A 12865-nucleotide genomic window follows, 5' to 3' on the forward strand; every position below is an offset into this window, starting at 1 on the left:
CAGAGTGGGGTGGCGGGCTGGAGACCAAGGAAGTTCTGAAGTTGTAGCTGTAGCCTGAAGGCAGTCTAGTGGTAGAATTCCCCCTTCCTCAGGGGACCTCAGTCTTTTTCTAGTAAGATCTCAACTGATTGGATAAAGCCTACCCATATCACAGAGAGTCAATCTGCTTTCCTCAAAGTCTACTGATGTAAGTGTTAAAATATACCTTCACGGGGCACCTGGTTGGCTCAGTCGTTAAGCGTCTGCCTTTGGCTCATGATCCCTGCATCCTGGGATAGAGTGTGACTTCTGGCTCCTTGTCAGTGCAGATCCCGTTTCTCCCTCTCCCACTTCTCGCTCGTTTCCACTCTTACTGTGCCTTTCTCTGTCAAATAAATAAAATCTTTAAAAATACATGTATACCTTACCTTCACAACAATATCTAGACTGGTGTTTGGCCTGGCATCTTGGCATCAAAGCCCAGCCAAGTTGACACATAAACTATTTCTCAGGTACATAGATAGTCAATGACAGCACAGTGGATACTGTTGTATATCTACAAAGTGCACTAGGTCATTTTTTTTTTTTTTAATGAACAATTGTTCCATACTCTCTGACGTTTTAACTAACATCTGTTCATTGTTCTCTCTCTATGCCATACACTCCACCGGGTGTTTCTGTGTGTATGCCGTTCACTGTTCACAGTAACCTGTGATGCATGTATGTGATCATCTTTTACAGGGAAAAGAAGTTCAAGTAACTTGCATGAGGATCCACAGCTAATATGTAGTAGAGCTGAGATCCAGTGAAGACCTTTCCACACCAAAGCCAATGATCTTTCTACTACATCACAAAACCTTTAATAAACATCAAGCTGGAAGACTTCTCTTTCCCCATAGAAGCACTTATTCCATCAGGAATTCTGTAGTATTGTTTGATTTTTGTAACAGGGATCCTCTACATATAAGGATGTGAATCTATTTTCCCAGTTCATTTCCTGTCAGCTCCATATGTGGAAGAGGGCCATGATTGGTCACAGACATATTGGATCATGCTGAGTCAATAACCTGAAGGTGAAATTTCTCAGATATCATTATTATGACTGAATTTTTTTTCCCACACACACATACATACAAGTCTCCTTACTCTAGCACGTAGCCACAAGTCTTTCTCAATAGAGAAGATACAATTATCCATAACAGGGTAATTTGGTGTAATTGTCTGCTCAGCATACAAAGAATATTCTGCTTTAAACCTACCAAAATTAAGTAGGAAATGGACTGCAGATAAAAAATGCATTGTCTCTGGAGCTCCAACCTTCAACAAGAAAAAGGACAGAAGGTAAGAAATGTGAATTCAGGAAATTTTTATTGATGGCCTACTTATTGATCACCAGACACTGTTAACATCTCAAGGGATACAAAATGAGTAAGGCATAGTCTTCTACCTCAGGGACACAAGGTGTGGGGAATAAAGGAAGAAATAATATTTCCTGAATGACTGAATGGCGGTCATTTCATCTCATTTAATTCTTGTAACAACCCCATGAAGTAGGTAGTAATATCCCCTTTTTATAGAGGAAGAAGCTTGGTCTTGGGAAAATGGAGGGACTTGCCCAGGATCATACAACTGGTAAATACTACAGCTGGGATCTTCATCCAGACCTCTTTCTAAATCCAACACTCATGTGCCTTACACTGGATCACACTGCAAGAAGATGAAACGAGTATACAAACCATTACCACTAGCATAGGAAGACAATGTTGAAAAAGGACAAAGTGAAGGTGGCTGATCAGAGGTGTTATTTGAGGTGGACTAAAATAAAAGCAGGGGGTATTTTTCAGGAGGAGATGAGAAAAACATGAGCAAGACTTGGAAGAAGAAGCCTAAGGTTTTGGAGGATAAGAGTTACACAAGCTTTCATACAGCTTTAAAATCAGGATGATCATTTTAGAAAGGGTAACTAATAAGGTTAGAGCAGAGTAGATTGGAAGAAAGGATGACTAGGTAGAAGATACTTGCAAGTGGTCTCAAGAGAGGCAACAAGAATAGGAAGGAGAGACAGATCAGAGGTATCAGAGGGAATCATAGGTGGCACCAAGTTGATATGATAAGTCAATGAGTTCAGGCTGCTGCAGAAGCAATGGAACCAAATCCAAGTGATGGAATAGGTAAGATAGGTAAGGATTATGGGCTGGTGGTCTTAATGAAGGTGAAAGGAAAAGAGGGAGAGAGGAAGGAATGGAGTGAGAAAAGGAGAGGGATATCAGAATTTGTTATCCTGGAAGTGAAGCACATTTGAGTTGTGACCAAGAGTAAGATGTTGCCTTCTGGGGTGTGGCTAAGGTAGACTGAAAACAGAGTTCATCTCAGTGGAAGAGACCAGAGGATTATGAATCTGGAAGTCACCATGAAAGCTGGCAACAAGTCCTATGGAAAGGAAGTCAGTACTCTGAGTGAGACCATTGAGGAAAGAGAAAAGTCCCTCAGAATTAGAGGTAACTGGGACCCTGATGCTGGGAGAGGGCAGAAAAGTTGGAAGTTTACCATAAGTCAGGAAAAAAAGTCTGAAAAAAAGGATAGTGCATTATCTTTCACTTATAGGAAATGTTTCCATAAGAAAACAAAATTATCTACTCCTAACTTAAAATTAGGGAAAAAACAAAATAATAGACATTCACATAAAGAATTACATTTTTTTCATTTTTGCTGGCAAGGAATCTCAGAAGAGGCAACTAACGCTTTCCAATCAAACTGAAATGCCTTACCCACACCTCCCCTCCACTGTCCTGAGACCCACCCAAACTACTTAAACCCAGTGAGAAAGAGAAAGATAGGAGCTAAACAAATTATCTCCCATTTTTGTTGAGTCAACCACTATTGATCACTGAAACAGGCTTACATGTTCGAGGACGCCCTACCCATCTGTATCACTTGTGATGTCCAGTAGAATGGGCGGAGCGTTGGCCCATGGAACGTGCAAAAGGACATGCAGCCTAAGTGAATAACTTCTCATCAGCATGAGGTATAAAAGGAAAGTCTGTCCAAAAGGGTACCACAAGCTGCATTCCAACCCCATGACATGCCATCAGGTTCCACGACTTGGTCAGCGATTGTGCTGCAGTTGTTGCTTCTATTAACTACAGGGTTTTGCAAGCCTGGAACTTCCACCCACCCAGAGCCGATTGCCGAAGCTTATCTGACATTTGTTACTGAAGAGCTCATCGCACTGTCATGCATTCTCTGGTTTAGACTTGATTGAATTGTCACATTATCCAGAGTGCAAATGAAGAGCTCTGCACACCAAACTTCATGTAATTTTAGTTTTTCTATTGTTAGTGCTTCACCTGCTAGGGAATTCCAGAAAGTCTACCTAACGATTATGTGGTAGGTCAGTGCAAAGACATGAGTGGTCAAGTTGACAGCTATAAGGGAAGACTGAGGAAAACAGTCCTGGTGGCTGGCAACTGACCAGATTCGTTTGCTTTGTGCTCACATTAGAACCTCATTTGGAAGTAACCTTGGAGGTTAGTGAGTCCAAATGCTCATTCAAAGCACCATAGTTAGAGTATGAACTTTGAGGCTCAGGGGACAGGCTACTTCAATGGAATGGCTCAATGGAATGGCTCTATTACCATCCTGAAATCTAAATATTAGCTAATATTTACTGAGTGGCTACTGTGAGCCAGGCACTGCGCTATTTCTTTAAATGCATTATTTTGAATAGCCCTCTTGGCAAGCCTACAAGGTATGTATTCACATTCCCATTTTCCAGATAGGAAATGGGGTTTGAACACATGTAAGCAGGTTCATAGAACCTGTATCCTTCCATTAATTCTGTGCTGGTTCCCACTTCAGGGTACAACATGCACTTTGAATTCTCCAAACATTTCCCCTCTGGCTTTGGGTAACCCCAACGTTTTGTCAGCTCCTCTATGAGGTAATATAAATCTACAGCTTCTTTCACAATGATATGAGTAATACCAGCAATAATAGGTTTTTAAGTAATTTGAAAATATATTCTTTTCATACAAGTCTTATAAAATGGATAGAATAGGTAGTTTACAGTTCAGGTTACTCATAAGGAGTCAAAATGGATCATTAAATTCCCTAAGGCACAGCTAGGATAGTGAGGAACCAGGATCTAGACTCAGGACTTCTAATGGTGAGGTCAGTGGTTCTCAGAGTGCAGCACCAAGACCAGCAGCATCAGCAGCATCTGGGAATTTGTTTGAAATGCAAATTCTCAGGGCCTATCACAGGCCTGATGAGTCAGAGACTCGGGGCAGGGGCGGAGGGGGGGAGTACGGTATGGGAAGGTGGGTCCAGCAATCTGTTTGAACAAGCCCTCCAGGTGACTGGGGTGCATGCTAGAGCTTGGTCCTGGGCCAGAGCTTCTTCCATTGTCCAGCATGGTGACCCCTGCCCACCTCCCCCACAACTTCTCATTCCGATCTCTGCAATGACTACAAAGAGGAAAATGTGATTGGTCTAACAGAATCTTCCATCCCTGAAGTGAATTTCCTCAGTAATTTCTTAATATTATGCTTAGGCATCTTGGTGTTGGAAAAACAGGTCTCAGCCCCCAAAGAGAAGGTCAATCAAAACCCATTGAATTTAATTTTTTCTCCATGACAGTCCTACAAAACAGAGATTGTGTCAGCATCTGGGTGTCTCAGTTGGTTAAAAGTCTGACTCTTAATTTTGGCTCAGGTCATGATGTCAGGGTTGTGAGATCAAGCCCCACATCAGGCTCCACATCAGCAGGGTATCTGCTGGAGATTCTCTCTCTCTCTCTCCCCCTCCCCCTCTGCCCCACCCCTTGCTCTTGCTCTCGTTCTCTTTCAAATGAATAAATAAATCTTTAAAAAAAGAGAGAGAGGGATTGTGCTTTTGTTGGTTTGTTTGTTTTGACTACTTACAAAATGAATTTGCAATATTGCACTTGCGAAATATAATACCATCATCATCACAAATGGCTCTTGGGGGACTTTGGGTTTTGATAGGATTTTGCCTGTAATCACTGAATCAAGGAAATATTTTTCCAATAAACTGTTTATTACAAGCTAAGCCATATTCATCAAAATGTTAAGTCTAAGATAGTCATTTGATGATCAGTGGAGTCTAGAAGGCCCAGGAGAGTGGACAATTCAGAAAGAAAATTGAGAACTGACAGCCCTGACCGAGCAAATGGCCATCAAGACCAGTAGAACTACCCCTTCCTTATTCAAAATCAATATTCACTGGGGAGGAAGCTCTGCAGAGAGCACAAGAACATGGCCTTCGAAGTCAAATCAACCTGGGATCCAGCCATAGCTCTGTCAATTACTGTCTATAACGTGGAAGACACATTGCCTTTCTACCCTTAGCCTCACTCTGTACATCTGAAAAATGGAGATCATATTCCCACACAAAATGATATCCTGAGTATTAAATGAGCTTAAATATAAAAAGCATTTAAAATCCAGTGACTAAAACAGAGTAAATATTCAAATATTGTTTTCAGTTATTTTTCTGTATTAAGTACATATACTCGATCAGATGCTATGTACTTGATCAGATGCCAGAGTTGTAACAATGACTGCCATACGAAGCACGCTTGCTGACGCTCTCCCTTTTTTCTGGAAAAGGTTGGTTTGGGTTTGTTTTTAATGTAGCATTTGGAAAATATCCAGAATTCATCATACAACTTGGTATAGGGCTGGTGTGGCCCCAGTACAACTTTTATCTTAAGTACCATATCTTAACAAATCTAAGATACTGTCATTGAAAGATGCCTTATTTTAGTTATGATTCAGAAAGAGAAAATACTGCCATTCATAACTGTAAGAGGCCATCGATTGTCAAAAGCTCCCTAATTTCAATTCAAAAGGTGAAAAAATCTATGTTTTAGAATTAATGCAATATGGTATTTTCATTTCCCCCTCATTGCCTAGAATCCACAGAGAAACATTCTGCCTGGATTATGTGTATATATATGTGTTAACAGGATGGAAGGGGAAGTGGCTCATGAGAAAGACATTTCACAATAGACCGGAACTGGCTTTAAGGGAAATTTACTGAGCCAGAAAATAAGTAAAATATTGATGTGATAATCATGGACTGACTGTGTGCCCCATCCAAAGTGCTGCAGCCAGTCAGTCAAACACATTTATTTGGTCCCAACTTTTGCCATTTACTATTAGGGGGAGGGCTACAAGCCAGATCCCACCTATTCTCTCTCAGCGTTCACATTCTAGTAGGAGATAGAGCTACGAAGACAGTGCAGATCAGTGGTTTCAATATACTAAAATATACACAGAGTCTAGAAATAGTACAAGGAAAATGATTCATTGGGGTTGGGACAGTAGGGAGTATATACCAAAGAAGGCTTTCTGAGAAGGCTATGTTTGAGCAAGGTTTTGAAATATAGCCCAGAGCTGAAGGAGTAGCTAGTGAGAACAACGGAACTGACAAGAAGGTGTGGGTGTCTTTATATCTCTTCCAACTTCGTTCCTGCCCACAGCTGGGGACTGTATGCCCTTCCTCAGCTGGGCAGGGCCAGAATATGGAAGAGTGGTACCAGTCTTCTTCTGCCTAAACCGGTTGACTTTGTGAGCCCACACAAATTGCCTCACTATTATTTATACACATACACAAAGAAGACAAAATAAAAACAAAAACTAGCACAGACTTGGTACTTTATTCTTTTTTCATGGAATTAAAATGTTTGTCTTTTTCAAAAAGCAGCAATAGGACTGTGTCTTAAGGAAACGTGAAGGTACTCCTTTTCTTTAGAATTCTTCCCGTTTTACTCTGCAAGAGAAATGAAGGGGGAAAAGTACGTTGTATTACAAGATGAAGAAATCAAACTTGTCATGAAGTTGGTGGAAAATACAAGTAAGTCAGGGAGATGGAGGAGTGTGTGTGATTTTTTTCTCAAGTGAGGGGTTTGCTCTATGGTTGGGATGATCTGTGTTAGCAGGGAATGTGTATACAGAAATTGATTCCATTTTTTTTCCTGGGCACTCATTCAACTTCATCTCCTTTCTGTCTCTATAATCTCTGCTGATGGTGCAGTAAAGATTTTATTATTCAGAGAGGACTCTGGCCAACCTTGACATTTCCAAAGCACCTCGTTTCCGGCACCCTATCAGCCTGTCACTGCCAATGCAAGATCCCTCCTTACATGGCAGAGGAGACTAAACCACAGTGTAGTGCTGCTCCTTCCTTGTTTCATTTTGAACATTTTTTTAAAAAAGATTTTATTTATTTATTTGACAGACAGAGATCACAAGTAGGCAGAGAGGCAGGCAGAGAGAGAGAGAGGAAAGCAGGCTCCCTGCTGAGCAGAGAGCCTGATGCGGGGCTCGATCCCAGGACCCTGGGATCATGACCTGAGCTGAAGGCAGAGGCTTTAACCCACTGAGCCACCCAGGTCCCCCCCTTGTTTCATTTTAATAGCTGTCATTCATCAAATTGCCTTCTTTCTACATCCGCCACCTACTAGATACTCTAAACTACACTCTGATCACACACCAGATAACACCAGTTTGATCAGTTTCATATACCAGAGCAACCATATTCCAGGTGACTCATCTCTGGACTTTCTGGGAGTTCAGAAGGAATTTGTCCACAAAGAATAGATGCATAGTACGGGTTCTCTCTGAAATAAAAATCCTGTATCAGTTGAACAACTCCCTGGAGACCAATTGTGGCAAATCAGAGATAGGCAAGAATATAAGATTACGGGGCGCCTGGGTGGCTCAGTTGGTTAAGCAACTGCCTTCGGCTCAGGTCACGGTCCCGGAGTCCCGGGATGGAGTCCCGTATCAGGCTCCCAGCTCCATGGGGAGTCTGCTTCTCCCTCTGACCTTCTCACCTCTCATGCTCTCTCTCGCTGTCTCTCTCTCAAATAAATAAATAAAAATCTTTAAAAAAAAATATATAAGATTACGATTCCAATGAAGTAAACCTCACCCCATAGAAATATTTTTGCATGGTGATCATGAATGCAAAGTATATAGCATACTGTGCCTCATTTAAAAAAAAAAAAAAAAAAAAGCTGGTTTCCTCTGGGTAGGGCATTCTCAAGGGTATCCTACCCTAATTTGAGATGATGGTGTTCTGGAAGGATGCAAATCTGTAAAAGAGGAGAAACACAGAGGAAGGAAGTTTGATTTGTCTTTATCAGAACCTGTATTAGTTTAAACAGAGAAAAGAAAAGCCTGACCATCTTCCTCTTTATTAAACCAAATTATTAGTTTGCAAAATCTAATTTTTAAACACACTTTGGTGAACCAAAGAATGTAGCCTGCTATATACATCAGTGGGGTTTAATGCTCACCTCAGACCATAATTTTTCTGTCTACATAATTTATATATTTTTTGTAAAGCAAAAGGAATTTTATTTTCATTAGGAGCTTTTATTTATTTTTTTAAAAGATTTTATTTATTTATTTGACAGAGATCACAAGTAGGCAGAGAGGCAGGCAGAGAGAGAGGAGGAAGCAGGCCCCCCGCTGAGCAGAGAGCCGGACGCGGGGCTCCATCTCAGGACTCTGAGATCATGACCTGAGCCGAAGGCAGCGGCCCAACCCACTGAGCCACCCAGACGCCCCTCATTAGGGGCTTTTAATTCAGTGCCAAAACTCCTTCTTCTTCTGGGTCCAATGTAACGTCATCCCATTTCACAACTGGGAGTGCTGGGGAAATAGGGAGCCAGAAAGCTCAGGGAGAATCGCTGGGCTTCAATTCATGTGTAATATATAGGTAAGTCATCTTCTCCATGCTTCCTCTGGCTCCACAGAGATAGTGGTGGTAGAAGAAAATGATAGTGGAAGGAATCAAACATGAGGGGTGCTTTCCCCTCTGTCCCTTCCCTACTTACCTACTAATGCCCTGTTGACACGCTTATCGCTTTTCCCATCAGGGAGGCTTCTATGGCTCCACGACTGTAGGAGTGATCCCCTCCTATCAGTCCTAACAAAATGTCATTCAGCAAACTATAATGAGAATATCATCATGGTGTGGAGTTTCAATAGAAAGTCTTTTTGTTTTTTTGAGAGAAATGCCGATACTGTGTTAAGAATTAAATGGTTCACACATGTTGAGCTTTCATTAATATCTTATTTATTAAAATATTAATATTTTCAAATGAATCATTGAACATATGCCCAATTACATTGAAATATTGAAGTTATATTCATGAAGAGAAGTATTTATGGATTTTTTTTCCCCAATAAAGAGCACTGTGAACAAGTGTGTCTTTTCCAAAACCAGTTAAAAGTATAAAATTTATAACATTCTAGTGATTGGAAATATTGTAGGCATCACTTATCCTCTTCTATTTGTTTTCTATAACAAAAATCAATCCAGAGTTTAGGTGCCTCATTCAAAAACAACCAACAAGACGATGGTAGAGGAGCATGACATTCAGGAGTCTTTCTATCACATCATGACATTCCTGGCTCAACCACAGGGATATGCTATACTGAGTCATAAGAAATTTTACAATATATTTGGAATAATGGAGTTTAGGGATCTTATCCAACATAAATACAATTTGCTAACATTTTCATGGACACGCTAAAGCAGCAGGATCCCAACTAACAATTATTTCTTCATTTTGTACTTTTTAAACTGTCTAGTCTACCTCATTACTAACTCTGGCATTACCCCCTTATTATCTAAACAAATGCCTCAGCTTGACTCATGACCATGTTTCTTTCCAGCATCTGTTTTCATGCTCCTTCTGGCCATCCCTTAGTTACCACAACACCTTCCTATCACAGTCTTTTGATTAACAAAGAGAAGCTTGAGAACCAAGAAGAATCCTTTCCTGTCCAATTGGAAGCGAAAATCTCAATGAATTCTCTCCCATAGTAAGAAATTCAATTATTTATTCATTGATTCATTTAAGAATTCTTTCTGGAACACATCCCAAATCTCAGGTGCTGGGTTATCTGCTGTGGAGAATCAGAGCTAAATGAGACGTTGTCCCTGGACTTGTGGAGCCGATAATCTGGTGAGAAGGGCAAGATGTGTACACAACACTGTGGATACAGAGCAGAGACAGAAATAAACAAGATATTGGCCAGGTGCTTTGGGGAGTAGAGAAGAAGCCATGTATGGGAATCATAAGGAAAAGCTTTGTCTAAATATACAAAATCCAAGAAGTCAAGACATTAGGTGCTAGAACTCTTCCAGGAACCATTTCATCCTCCTACCGTGGAGAAGACACGACCAAGAACCAACATCTGGGCATTCTGACCAGAAGAATATTCACAGCCATTGCCACATCACCAACCAGAATAGAGAGGTGGGTCTCAAGGTTCCTGGAGTAGGGAGAGGTCAGAATTGGAGAGAATGCTCCAGAGAGAATCTACTAGAACACCAACCCAGCCATCCGTAAGTCACTTGAGAGAGAGTCAAACTAGATAGGTTTGAAAAGACACATTCTCAGCTGCTTAAGTAGGCAGACTCGGCTGACTCTGGGACACATATCAGTCACAGGTGTATTCTGACATTCTAGGTGCATTTCAGCCAAAGGGGTAATTTCACTCAACACAGTTGAGGTTGAAGCATAGCAACTAGCACTTTTCTTTACTGGAGCTGATGCAGCACCCAAGCCAGAGTGCTCCCCTTCTCTGCATGTGCCTAGGAGACACCCAAATCACCGTATTGCCTAAATCTCAGATCCTCAGCTAATGTTGAGTACATCTCAGAGCCAAGACTAGGATGAAGCCGGTGAGGCACCCTGGACGCAAAATACAAGATGCTTACTGCCAGGTGCCCACCCTGCACCCTGAGAGAGTACTACCTTAAATCCACCTCTCCCTAAAGAGTGGCATCCAAATGTTAAGAAGAGGGAGGGCTTCAACAATCCTAGAACAGGTAGATACTTGCCGTCAGAAGAAAGTGTGGGGCAATGAGTAGTCTCGTCAATGTCCCAAGGATCTGTGATTAAAATTTCCTATTGACTGAATACCAAGGACTGTGGTATTCCTAATGCCTAGTCCAAATAGGGCTCTTTTGATTTCTTTTTTTAAAGGAAAGATTTAATTCACCCTTTAATTTACCGCCTTCCATGAGCCCCCTTCACATCTCTACCATTGAAAATGTGGTTCACAAGCTTCTGTTCATTGCTCTGTTCATTGAAGACGGAAATTGAAAATATATGCACTCTGGGAAAAAGTTTCCATGCAGGATATTTCTCTAATTCTGTTGTGGCTTAAGCCTTGGTTTGTAACACCTGAGTCCTGCCAAGGAGTGCCAGCTCTCATGTTCAAACACTATTCTAGGATTAGAGCATGTTTACCACAATGCCCTCTGGCTCACTCTCCTGAATGAGGCTTGAAATTGGCAATCATTTTTATAAACAGAGTAATAACCACAAAATATTCAGCAAATTAAATATATGGTTTAAAAACTACATAATCCAGGAAGAAAACATAAACACGATTATTTTCATAATACATCTGGTTTTCTTTGTGATCCAATTTGCTTTAGCTTCACCATTTTCCTTTAAAAGAAATAAAACTAGTATTACCATAAATTTGTATTCATGTTTCTCTTTCATTAAATTCTTTTTCTTCTCTCTTCATTCACACTAAAAAAAAAAAAAATCCTATTTTAGGAAAGAGAAAAAAAATGAGAATTGTTTATAAGGCAAGAACGACACACTTCCTTTATATAGCACCACTACTTCAAAAGAAATGGGTAGATTTTCCTCAAAGGATAAGAGAAAAATAACTAAATATATTTCACAGAACCACACATTTTTAGCTTTAAGATGAATTACACCTGAGACAGAGCACATTCTCTCCTTAACATGAAAGTCATAGATTCTCACAATATCTTTTTAATACAGAAGAGGATGAGCCCTGTGGCAAGAAATCCCTCCTGCCAGGCTTCCAAACAGAGGTCATTTGCCAGTAAACGTGCCTGAAGCCTGGCAGACTCAGAGGTTAAGTGAAAAGCTCCAACAGCACAGAAATGTAGGCCCTTCCCTCGTGATTCATCACCATCAGCAATCAGGCAGCAATGGCCAGAGTCTAAGCATAAATTACTTCATCACAGTCGATTTTAATTTAAACCCAATTGAAAGACCATTGAAGTCTGAATGCAGTTGAAGACCAACTACTTCACCTGTCACTTAAGATGAGCTGCAGGATATTTTATACAGTTGAGAGCAACAAGAGAGAGAGAAAGTATTACAGTTCATCCAACTATAATTTTAAGAGGAATCTTCAAATATCTAGAGAAATTTTTAGATTTCTGAGATGGTTAATCCTATTCTATATGAATGTGTTAATAGCATACATCTCTATGGAGGTAAGTAGAAACTTGAGGCAATAATAAATGGGCAGTAATTAAGAGAGCAGTACTAGAAAAAATAATAGCCACCATTTGCAATATCTTCTCTCACTGAATCCTCACAAAAATTTTGTGAAGTGGGGGTTGATATTCTAATCCCATTTGCAGATGAGAAAACTGAGAATCAGAGGGAGAAGGAAACTTGCTCAAGGGCATCATTTTTGTCAGTAGCAGCACTGGGATTTGAACTAGGGCAAGTTCTAAATGCATGCCCACATTTGTCTTCATATCCTAAACTGCTTAATCCAGATGATAGCTGAGTTTACTAGGATGGTTATACTCAATGGTGATTAAAAAAATAATATTAATAATGTGTAGCCAGCAAGTTATTTCTGTGTGGTTGCAAGAACAACCTCACTTAGACAAGGTTCCCACTTTGAAAAGATAGCCCTGTGAAGCATGTCAATAGTGTAGTCTATTCTAGCAGGATAGAAAAATCTGTACCCCAATGTTTATAGCGGCAATGGCCATGGTCGCCAAACTGTGGAAAGAACCAAGATGCCCTTCAACGGACGAATGGATAAGGAAG

Source organism: Mustela nigripes, chromosome 5, assembly GCF_022355385.1.
Source record: "Mustela nigripes isolate SB6536 chromosome 5, MUSNIG.SB6536, whole genome shotgun sequence".
Taxonomy (NCBI): Eukaryota; Metazoa; Chordata; class Mammalia; order Carnivora; family Mustelidae; genus Mustela; species Mustela nigripes.